We start from the raw sequence: 12860 nt of genomic DNA, 5'->3' as shown, positions 1-12860 counted from the left end.
CTGTAGGCAATATTAAAAAAAAAAACCTGATACAACTGTAACTAGAGTCCAGGAGAGAGGAATGAGAATGGACTACAGAAAATATTTAAAGAAAAAATGTCTGAAAATTTCTCTAGTTTGATGAAAGATACACTACTATAGATTCAGGAAGTTAAGCAAACCCAGATCAAAGTGATTATAAATCAAACTACATCTGATCACATTACTGTTAAAGTTCTAAAAACCAAAGGCAAAAAGAATATCTTGAAAATATCAGGAGAAAAATGAGTCATTACCCACAAGGGAATAATAATCCATAAAATCACAGACATCTAATCAGAAACCATAGATACCACAAGATGATGGAACAATGTCTAAAGTGTTAACATAGGTGTGGTAACTACAGATCACTAAGCAAGTAGACAGAGTAGAGGAACCAAGAAATTCAGTAAAGTGATAAGAGAGAAAAACTGAGTAAGAAGTGTACTGAAAAATGTATTGGGAAAGAGTTACTCTTCAACTGTTGAATGCTGCTAGTAAGAAAGGGCAGAGAACTGAACATTGGCTCAGACAACAAGAACATCTAATATTCTTGATAGAAACAGTTTTGGTAGAATGGTGGTTTAAAGCTTGATTGGTGTGAGTTTAAGAGAGAATGAGAGAAAAGGAATAGGAAATTATAAGTAAATGCAACCCTTTCAAAAAGTTTTTCTGCATAGGGAGGAAAGAAAAAAAGTAGTAGTTACTGTGGAGAATGAAATCAAAAGAAGGTATTGTTCTGTTAACATGCTAGTTAGCATAAGCCAATAAAAAGCAAAATAAAAGTAACAATTTGGCTTAAAAAAAAAGAGATTGTTCAGTGTTCTCAGGTCTATAGAAAAAAAAAAGAAAGCTGGCTGAATTAGAATAAAAAATCATACACATGAATATGTGACTTGAATTCTCTGTTCTCCAGACTTTACTATTTACAGTTTGGTCATTTGTCAATGGAACATATTTGAAAAGTAATTTCACTAAAATTATGTAAAATTCTATGTGATTTTATAGAGTGGTAACTTTGATTTCTTCCTTTTTGTTTTTCACTTATGGGTGGTCCCTAAATTATAACAGTGCTTATTTCAAAAATTGGTTTTTAAGTTATTTTAAAACTCCAAATGCATTTTTCTACTAATATTGATGTTATAGGAGGTATATGTTTAACCTAGCTAATCCAAAAAATCCTATAAAGTAGCTAAATTATATTACTAATTACCTGGGAAGTTTCAGCTATTCAGACTTTTATTTCTATGGAAGAAAATATATTCTAATTTCCAACCCAAGATTCTGGAACACATCTTCCATTATGAAGTGGGCTTGAAAGCAGGAGTGAAAGCACAGCCTCCTATTCACACTCCTCACCCTCATCTTCCAGCAGTGAGGGTAGGACATCGAGGTTCTCATGGCATCAAAGATTTAAGCAATGGGATAATGGAGATCCTGGACATTTATTTCCTCACCATTGAAAATTAAATGAAGAACCAGGGGTCACTATAGCCATAGTGATGAGAAAAAGGTTTCAGCAGCTAGAGTGTGTTGGTGAGTTCTTGGTTTCATGTCTGCTTATATATATAAGGGCATGTTAAAGTCTTTCTGTGCTGTTTAAGATTATGAGTGTGTATGTGTATGTACACACATGTGTGTGCTATTATTTTGGTATATACTGAAGTCTTGTTGACCTGAAAACCCAACATTTAAAAAATGTCAGTGAATAAACTTTTGCTCTGGTCTTTGATTTTATGATTAAGAGATAAGTGTCCATTACTAAACTAAAAACAGATTTTTTTTAACATAGTGTGTACAGGAAAACTCCACTTCCTATGCATTCTGCATCTACAGTATTGTGCAATGATAATAACGTATATGTTTAATGATGATGCTGAGGGCGGGGAAAAAATCTGAAGAGAATTCTGAATCATCCATAGTTAAATTATTTTCAGCCTAGATTCAGTACTTTTTGTAAATCTTTAAACATTGATAAACCATATAGTTCTTGGGTAAAAGGAATGTTAATCTGAATACCTCCCAGTTATGGGGATGAGAATTTATGGGTTTTGTTTTTTTTTTTTTTCCCCTACACCTACAGCACCGGTCTTCCTAGGTGATCTCCCATCCAAGTACTACCAGGCCAGACCCTGCTTAGCTTCCGAGATCAGATGGGATCGGGCGTGTTCAGGATAGCATGGCCGTAGTATGGTTGTTTTCTTAAATGGAGAGACAGTTTATTTAGACCTATTCAAGTCATTTTTAAAAAAAATTCTTTTTGATCTTTTGCATCATCATTATAATTGTCTCCATTCACTATTTTCTACCTATCTTGAATTGTAAAGCTGATATTTTTAGATATACTTTGGACTTAAAGAATTAGAGGTGCATTCACCAATATGTTAGGACATTGTAATGTATGTGTGTGTGTATACTCATTCATATATATATATATTTATCTCAAGTGCACTGTGGAAACACTTGAGATCAAAAGATTTAGAGTCACTGTAATTACAATTCACTGAGAGTAAGAATTACAGCTAGGTAATTTTCTTTTGTCTCAAAAGAAATGGGTATACAGATGTATATTCTGAATATTTCCAGAATCTTAATTGCCTGCCATGAAGTAATATTTAGGAGCATGATTAAATAGGTTATGACAAATCTATAGAGAGGAAATCTCTAAGAGGGAATGTTCTTGTTAACATTGCTTCTGAGACCGAATTCAAGCTTTATAGTATTCACTATTTTTTAAAAAGTTGCATGTGGTTTTTGTCTATTAGAAACTAACTAAGATTCACAAAAGGTATATTTTATGCTGATTTACTGGCATTGTTTCTCACATATCAATTGCTATTTCAAATCTTACTTTTCAAAAACTGCACATTCTTAAATACCAAGATCTCTTCTTTATAATCTTGTTCTTCTAAGATATCGCTGGCACTTTGATGGGAAGCTATTTGTTCATTCGTGATCTGTGGGACTTTATTAATCTCTTATAACCTTAAGTGCCAATCACCAAGCTGGATATAATTACATTTTGGTTATTTCCTTGAGCTTTGAACGCTAATACACAGCCTCAAGTATTTAAATAACTGCTTGAACCTTCTTAATTGATACAAACTGTCTGTAATAATTCCACTTTGTCTAGTATGCCACCTGAACAGCTTTACCTTAGGTTTATGTACTTGATAGTGTTCAACGGTACATGATATTTATATAAGCCTTTGTCTTATTGAACAGTATATGAGATAATCTGGTTATATTTTAGAGCTATATACCAACTTTATAAGCTAATATATTAGAGTCAATGTTTTTATGCTAGATGAGCAAATTTAATATTTTGTATCAAATTTTGTTAGTCTTTTATAAATGTATTAAAATTTGTACAGCCAAATGATTGTTCCTATTTTTGCACATTGCAAAATTATACGGACATGTATATACTTTTCCATTAAAGTTACAGTACCCATGTTAAATTTATGAAAACTATACCAAATGATTTAATATTTAATTATAAAAAACTATTATTTGAAGACATTTAAATTTTAATTGAAGGATTTATTGATTTTCTACATTAAAAATAATCAAGATGTATTTGGAAGAATAATTGGGTTCATAGCTTATTTTCCTTTAAAAAAATCACATCACAAAATATACATTAGATATTGACCTGAATCGGTATATGATGTAAATTGTTGTAACAGAAGTTGTGGAAGTAAAAATTATAAATTAAAAAAAAAAAACACTTTTTGGAATTTCTCATTGAGAATTAATTTTAGCATCCCAGATTTGAGTTAGCTGGATATTTCTGAATTTGAATCCTTGTTCTGCAATGTGCTTGCCATGTGATATAAGACGAGTTATGCAACCTTTATGAACAGTGGTTTCTTCAACTTTAAGACAGGGAAATAATTATAAAGACTAGAATAATTATGTCAAATATTCAACATCTCTTAATATTTCATGGACACTCAATAAATGATACCTTATGAGTATTATTTCCACAAAAGAAATGGCTTATTATTTTTTAGTTGCACTTTGATTATAATCAGTAATTATGACCCAGATTTGGCTTTAGATGATCTTGAATTACCTTCAAAAGCAAAAAAGTTCCCCAGCATATTAACATCTGACACTACTAATGTTATTCATAAGAACAGGGGTCCCCAGCTCCTGGGGATGTAGACTGGTACTGGTCCATGCCTGTTAGGAACTGGGCCACACACAGCAGGAGGTGAGCAATAGGCAAGTGAGCATGAAGCTTCATCTATATTTGCAGCACCCCCCCAGTGCTAGCATCACCACCTGAGCTCCACTTCAGATCATCAGGCATTAGGTTCTCATAGGAGAACCGGTCCCTGGGCCAAAAATGTTGGGGACCACTACATAAGAATATTTCAGAGAATATAAAGGCAATTCACTTTTCCGAAAAGGAATTCTTTGAGTACTATTTGTTTGAATGAATATATTTTGGTATATTTGAAAATGATGGTGATGCTCTATAATTTCTTACATATTAACATATTTTTATTCATTGTATTCTCTTTCTTAATAAATAGGATTATATAAAATCATGTAAGTCATTAATTAGGTATTGTTAAATCTAAGTTATCGAACTTAGTTTTTAGATTGCTTGCCTATATGCTGGCATAAATATGTTATTTTTTGTGTTTTGTTTGATAGTTTTTATTTGAAAAGATGTGATGTGTGTATGAGTGAGTGTGTGTATTTTTTCTTTTATTTTTATCAGCAACTGATATGCTATAGTAAACAATCTTTGAAACAACTTTTTGCTACAATATTATGTAGGTAAATAATTTGAGAGTTCTACATGATCACTAAGCCACACTTTAATATTGAGGAGCATATATATACTCAGAACTTTTTTATTAAAGAGGAAGCAGAGTCATTCACCTTACCTCATGGTCAGGCAAAAAAATGGGGGAGGGGAGGAGGAGATGAAAACCAAAGTTTAAAAAACTCTCAAAACTGCATATAAATGACCCTGTTACATTTATTTGTTCTTGGAAACAGGTTGATAACTCATCAGGTTGATAATTTTGATGTTTATCATCCCCAGTTCCAGGAACTAGTGGGTATGTCATAGTCATTTATGAAGAATTTTCTTTTTTTATGGGTAGCCCCTAGCTACATGGAGCTATGAGCACTTAAAGTTTGGCTTGTGTGACTGAAAAATGGAATTTTAAATTTTATTTACTGTTAATTTATTTATATTTATATTTAAGTAGCCACATGTGGCTAGGGGATACCTTTTCAGATAGCACAGTTTTCAATTTATGAGCAATTTTTATATATGGTTACATTTATGCCTTGGCTTGCTGCTGACAATGCCCAGGGTACAAGTGCCTTGCGTGGCATATCCTCAAACCAATCTCCTCATCTCATAGACATGGTCCATGCAGAAGACTGATTACAAAGCAACATAATGGCAGAGATGAGAGTCAGATCTCCAGGTATCATTTCCTAGTCTCAGAATCCCTCACAGAACTTATTTTCTGATTTCCTTATGACAAGTGCTAAACTTGGCAGATGATGATAATGATATTCAACAACCACAAGAATTAAACTCTATATCCCTCTGCAGCGTGCTGATAAGAAATGAGAAAAAGGAGACAGAAAAAAGGGAACATGCTTATAACTAGTTTTTGTACCTTATCTGTCCAGTGAGTCTGTTGATATAAATGGCCATACACTCAATAAGCATTGTCACTGGGCTTGGTTACAAATTATGTGTTATGTGAGAGTCACTAATTTAAGCAACATAATCCCACTTGATAAAATATGACATTGATACATAAATCCAATAGGGCAACTTTACAGAATCATTTTCTAATAAAATATAGACGATTTTAATAATAGTAATTTCACATTACAATAAAGTACACAGGGTCAGTGATTTGGGGACCATAGGGCCATTGCACATTAATTGCTAAACAAATTCCAAAAGCTATCTAGAGACTGAGATAAAAAACTATGTTTTCTTTTCAGTTATATATTAGCTGTTTGATATTTTGTTCTTTTGTTAGAACAGAATATCAAACAACTAACATATAAGGAGCAAATAAGAGCAATGTGTCCTCCATAATTACCATAACTATGATAGAACACAGAAGAAATTGCCACGTAGCTGCTTTAATTTTCCCAGTCTAGATTTCACAATGTATCTTTCACAATGGTTAAATAGTTTTCCCTATTATTAAGATTTATTTATAGGAGGGCACATAATAAGAAATACATATTCCTGGCATTTCAATAATTATAATTTTGGCAATGTTTTGCAGGATTATACTTTTAACTTTTCATGATTTTTAATTCCAAGCACTAGAGAATTTGTAGTAGAATTTTAATAGGTACAAATATTATTTCTGCTAGAAATTATAAGTAGGCTCAAGTTCTATTTAAAAGGTACTTTTACGATTAAGAGTAAGCTGTTAACTATCTCTAGGGGGCTCATCTTATGTTAAAAGCTGTTTATAGTATTCTGGCAATATATATGAAATAATTCCTGTCACCAACAAAACTTTGTTTATGGAAAGGGTGGTGCTTTGAGCTTTAAATGTTTATATATTTTGAACTTGACATGAAAGCATATGCTTTTTATTTCCTTGAGACATTGTTTTAAAATCTCTGTTTAAATTGTTCTTCTCTGAGCTTTAGTAATAATTATAGGTTCATATTAACCAGCTCATCAAATCTTGGGCAGAAAACAACAGAAATAATAGCAAGAGAGATTCTGAGTTTAGAATAACTGAACCTCCAAACCGAGTTCAAAGTTAATCACATTTGTTTTGGGTCTATATGATCCATATTGGAGATCTACATGGATTTGATATACTAATTTCTTTTTTGATAGCAAATTTCTTTTTTATCTTTGTAGGTAAGCTATGAATATAAAACTGACACTCATTTAAACTTGCTTTCTCCAATTTCATTGGAAAGATCTCTGTTTAGAACTACAAGAAATAAGGTCGAGCAAACACATTTCTCATAATAAATTAATAATAAAGAGAGGGCTATCATTACTACATTGTAAATTATACAGTAAGTCTTAGGTGATTTATTTAGTACCTTAAACACCTAGGAAACTTCACTAGTTGGCAGCAATTGGAAATGTATATTAATTGCATGCTCCATCCCACATCTGAAATAAAAGGAGAAAGTCGGGAATAGACTAATTCTAGTTTCCTTTTGAATATCACATTTTAATTTCTTTTATGTTTCTTTAATCTTTCAGCAGTGCTTAAGGATTTGAAAGATGTTGATTAAAGCATTTCCTCTGATTAATTATATTTTGGCTTTCAACTTTTATTTCATTTTAAAATGAAGTGCACACACATTGTCTGGATTATAGGAGCATCTGCTCTTCCCAGTCTCTGCAAATATTTATATAAATTTTACTGCCACCCTGTTCTCTCCAAGTTCTTATCGCTTAGCTAATCCTGACTGAATCTCCTCATTAAGTCATCTTCAGGATATGGCAACATAAATAAAACAGACTAACAACCTACATTTCAGGAATATTTGTGTGCCTGGCTTGCCATTTAACTTATGTTATTAAATTCTCAGAATCATTCTGAAATCACAGAGTTTCCTTTACCTCTCCTTTCTTTATTTATGCATCTGATTATTATTAATCTTAAAAACTATTTTGGATACACTGGCTAGGCCCTTATCAAGAGGATATACTACTTATCAAGCAAGTAGTACAAATAAAAATTGAGAATTTAGTAGGATGCTTAATGTTAATACATGAATGTTGAATACCTCATGTAGTTGTTTTCCCATTAACTATCCTTGGTATTTGTTCCTTCCTTTTTTATTTATCTATGGCTAAGAAAATATATAAAGATAATACCTCCCCACAGGGATTGTATGCTAATACTTTCTATACAGATTGTCTTTCACCTGGGTTTTCTTAACTAATTATGTCTATCATTGGGTACCACTTTTATCTGGGGTCTTAGCTTTATTTCTTGCTTTGATACAGAATGAGAGACATCTATTTGACTCCATTTTACAAATTGTCCTTCAACCATGTAGTTTCTGTAGACAGAATTATTTTTTTTAATAGTAAATTTCTAAGACTGAGAATTTCTGTTCTTGCAGCTTTATGTAATTATGTTCAAAGGAGTTTGAATTAAAATGGAACAGATGTGTCCATCTTTAATTATGGTGTAACAAATTGTGTTACTCTAAAGCTTTATTAAGTGAAACGCTCATCTTTATGTAATAATCGGTCAGACAGTTTCAAAATGATATCGTTGAACACAGTGTATTGCCTATTCCACTTAGACTTCAAAAGCACTGTTAAAAATCAGAGGCTATGCACGTAGAGCCAGAAGAAACTATGGAAATATACATTTTTTAAAATTTCAAGTTAAGTGAAAACAATTATTAGAAACATATGATGGATCTTAATGTCATCTAAATTAGTCAAAAAGGTAACATTTGACTTGACAGATATATCTAAGGGGTAATGGGAATATTCAACTCTCTGTATTGAAAAATACCATTGTAGGGGTTCCTGAAAACCATTTTGTATTCCTTTGTGCAAGCACTCTCTTATAAATAAGTGGCCAAGAAGGTGTTTTTGTTTGTTTGTTTGTTTTTACCACTTTTAAGTCAATATAACAAGGTCTTTTTAAAGGAATTACTAGCAGCTAGAGAACTAAAACTTAGCAAGAATAATACAGATAGGAATAAATCCTGTGACATGAGTCCCATTCCAATGTTTTTATTTCTGTTATTAGTACTACAATCCTTTTATGCTCGGAACATCTTCAGCTCCCTATATTTTATCCATTCCCATAACCCAATTTGTCACCAATTATTATTTTTACTCCTGCTTTTTTTTTCTTGACATATTCTCTTGGCTCTATTATCAGCACCACCCTAATCCCCGGCTACGTTACCCCATACCCAGGTTATTGCAACAGTTTTTTAATGAGTTTTCTTGACCTTTATCTTTTCTTTCCATTCTCTTCATTACCAATATAATGTAAAAATAAGTATTCTACTATGAGGTATCATTTCTGAAATACTGTAATAGATACCAATTGCCTATTATATCTAGATACTTTTAGGTTTGGTATTTGAGATCATCCATAATCTCTAAACACTTTCTTCTCACTACTCCTCAATAAAGCAAGTGATATGATTTTTCTTTCCTAAAGACTTCGCTTTTAGTAACTAAGCATAGCTTCCTTAAGGCAGGATTGTTTACCGTATCCCAATACGCATGTCTTTATCTTCACCTCCACGCACTTTTTCCAGCCTAAGATAACCTCAGAGCTTTTTCATTAATAACTTGCCCTTTCTTGGAACCCTCGTGCACTGTTGATGGGATTGCAAATTGGTACAGTCACTATGAAAAACAATTTGGAATTTCCTCAAAAAATTAAAAATAGAACTATCTTACGACTCAGCAATTCCACTTCTGGGTTTTTATCCAAAGAAAACCAAAACACTAATTTGAAAAGACATATGCACCCTTATGTTCACTGAAGCGCTATTTACAATAGCCAAGATATGGATACAACCAAAATGCCTATATAGATGATTGGATATAGAAGTGGTACATATATACAATGGAATATTATTCAGCTATAATAAAAAAAATAAAGTTTTATCACTTGCAACAATATAGATAGACCTAAGACAGTATTATGCTAAGTGAAATGTCAGAGAAAGGGATACCATATGATTTTACTTATATGTGGAATCTAAAAAAGAACAAAAATGAAAACAGACTCATAGATATGGAGAATAAACTGGTGATTGACAGATGGGAGGGATATTTGGGGGCTTGGATGAAAAAGGTAAAAGAATTAAAAAGTACAAATTGATAGTTACAAAATAGTCATGATGATGTAAAATACAGCATAGGGAATATAGACAAAATTTTGTAATAACTATGTACAGTGCCAGGTGGGTACTAGAGTAATCGAGAGGATCACTTAGTAAATTATATAAATGTCTAACTGCTATGCTGTAAACACCTGAAACTAATATAAAATAATATTAAATGTCAACTCTAATTGAAAAATTAAAATAAAAATAAAAATAAAGGAAAATAAAAACTTTCCCTTTCTTGAAAGGCCAGATTCTCCATGATATCTTTTTCTTTATCACCTTTTTCTTGTCTCTGATTTATCAATTCAGTTTTGATTCACACCCTAATTGTTTACCAAACTAGTTTTGAGTCCTTATAAAGATTTTAATCTACTTGTGAAGTAAAATCTTTTTCACAGATTGACTTAACTATAAGTATAAATTGGTCAATCAATTGACATACTTTTAAAAAGGAATTTATAGCTAAGACTGTATTTGTGTGTATTAAGATGAGCAAAGGGCAGAAAGATGAGATGGGCAGAAAACATTTTGGAAATAAATATTTTATTGTAATGTCTGTAAAATTGTTGCTCTTAAGAGAACAAATACACTGAATTCAAAGATGAGAAAAAAATAGAGTAAACTTTACAGAGCTGTAGTGAACACCAGATGTTGAAAGAGAATCTTACCAGACTAGCCCTTTTCAGTTATCTCTAAAAGAAGATTACAAGAAAGAACCAAAATAAACTTAAAGAAACCATAGAAGACATTAAGTGAGAATGCACAGCTGTAAATTTCAAAGCAGAGGACATGCCCAGGGAGCCATTGTCAATATGTCCCTTCACTATCCAGGGCTGCTGCTCTGGGTCCTTCTGCTTTCATAGGGATCTGATGGTCCCTTTCTTTTGCTTTTCCCCAATAGGCATGCACACTCACATTTTCAGGATCCAAGCTTGATTTTCTGGGTCAATCAGGAAAGCAGGTTAGCTGATATAGTTTGATACTTTCTCCTGTTAATCTTTAACACAGAACACTGGATTCTCATCTAAGGACTACAGACACCTTTAACTCTGATTTGTTAGAAATAAGACAAGGGCTACAACTGAGTTACTTATCTAATGTTAAAAAATGAAGAAATTGTTGATCATAGGGTTCATTTGTTTGCTAATTATATTTTTATGACTCAAATATATATAACAATATAGTATTTTTCTGATCCTTTAATAGCCATTTTAAAGAAACATAGATCTCATTGATATTAAAAAGAGTAGAGTAGAAATTGAAATTAAAACTAATATACCAGAATGGGATGTTACAAATAAATGACGTCTTATTAGACAAATACATCTGTTCTTGTAGATCGAAAAATAATGAAGTACAAAATGGGCATGGCTTCAAAGAAGATGTTAATATCTTGTCTTTTGTTTTCCTAATCTTAAAATTATTACAATGTTTGTGTACAAAATTTAAACAGAAAGAAAAACAAAAAACAAAAAAGTTACCCATAATCTCATTCTACCATCTATTGATAACCACGGTTAATATGTTGGCGAGGGTCTCACCAAGAGATAGCTTTGTATAGAGACATTTTTCCATTGTAAAAATAATATGACATTTTATACTGTTTAATAAAAAGTTTTTCACTAAACAATATATAATCATTTCTCATATCAAATAATATTCAAATAATATTTTAATGTACTAAACCTTTTATGCCAAATATAAAGCAACACTAAATGTATAATAGCTCCCATTTCCTTATTAGAAAGTCAATTTATTTAGTTATACAGACATTTAAAAATCACATATTTTAACAAATAATAATTTTTTTTAAATGATAATAAAAAAACTAACATTTCAGGAAATGTCATTAAATTTTCATTATTAGAGTTATTCTTTTGAGTCTTCAGCTTTTCAAAGCCCATCTGTACTTTTGTGTCTGTTTATAGTGATGTTCGTGGAAATTTTATCCCAAGATATAAGTATTCATTTACCTAACATTAAGACTTTTAGTATTTTTTCTAATTTCCATATTATAATCATTTATCATATTGCTTTTAAAAGTAATCCTATTTACCACAATATCAACACTTGTAATTATGTGATCAGATTCAGAAATAACTATTAAATGTATGTTAATCCCATTAAAAAATATTTTAGTCTTATTAACTCTGTCTCTCTTTGTCTCTCTCTGTCTCTCTCTGTCTGTCTCTGTTTGTCTATCAGTCTGTCTGTTTGCCTCTCTCTCAATCATCAACTAAACATATATACACATAAAACTAACATTGATGAAGGCAATTTGAGGCTATTGTCTTTACCCAGTCCCTACAATGCTATTCAGGACAAAGAAATTGAGAAAGTAGCCTTTGAAAGAATTAATTTGAAGCTAACTCATTCTTTTTTGAGGATTCATTTTGGGGAAAATAAATTTACCTTATATTTGAGCATGTAGGTTATAAGAAAGAAGATCAATGGAAGGGTCGTGTGAAATATGTATTTGATTTTTTTGTTTAATTTTTAATAAAAGTTTTTTATACACCACAATCAGAACTTAAAAAAAAAAACATTGAATCTGAAAGTGATTTTATAGATGATCAAACCTAATCCTTTCATTTTGTAAATGAAGAATAAATAGGACCAAGAGGGTAAAAGATCCTCTTGAGTTACACATATACAGGGAGTCTTCAAATTAGGTAGATCTCCTTGGCAGACAGTTTATTGCTTTTGACTCAACGCCATACCAAAATATAGACTTTTGTATAAGACAAATTCATTTTAAACTTGTTTTACACATTTAGGGACACATGCAAACAACCAATTCTAATAAATTCTACCAGCCTAGTAAACTCTACTTCAAGATAATTTCCCCTCGAGTTTCTCTTAAGAAATCTTACACTTCTTGTTTTCTAAGACAGTGAGGATAATCTTCTCCACCCTTTCTCTTGAAAAATACTTCTGTTTACCATCTGAATGGACACTGCTTCCTCTATCATACTTTCTTATTT

General features: G+C 31.5%; 1 pseudogene; it reads right to left on the bottom strand.

Annotated features, from left to right (window-relative positions):
- Positions 1-2092: 2092 nt before the first annotated feature.
- LOC120615172 (uncharacterized) lies at positions 2093-2209 on the bottom strand (annotated as a pseudogene).
- Positions 2210-12860: the final 10651 nt, after the last annotated feature.

The sequence above is a fragment of the Pteropus medius genome, unplaced genomic scaffold (assembly GCF_902729225.1).
Source record: "Pteropus medius unplaced genomic scaffold, Ma_sr-lr_union100, whole genome shotgun sequence".
Taxonomy (NCBI): Eukaryota; Metazoa; Chordata; class Mammalia; order Chiroptera; family Pteropodidae; genus Pteropus; species Pteropus medius.
Note: the sequence above shows the minus strand (reverse complement) of the source record. Positions and strands in the feature narration are given on the sequence as shown.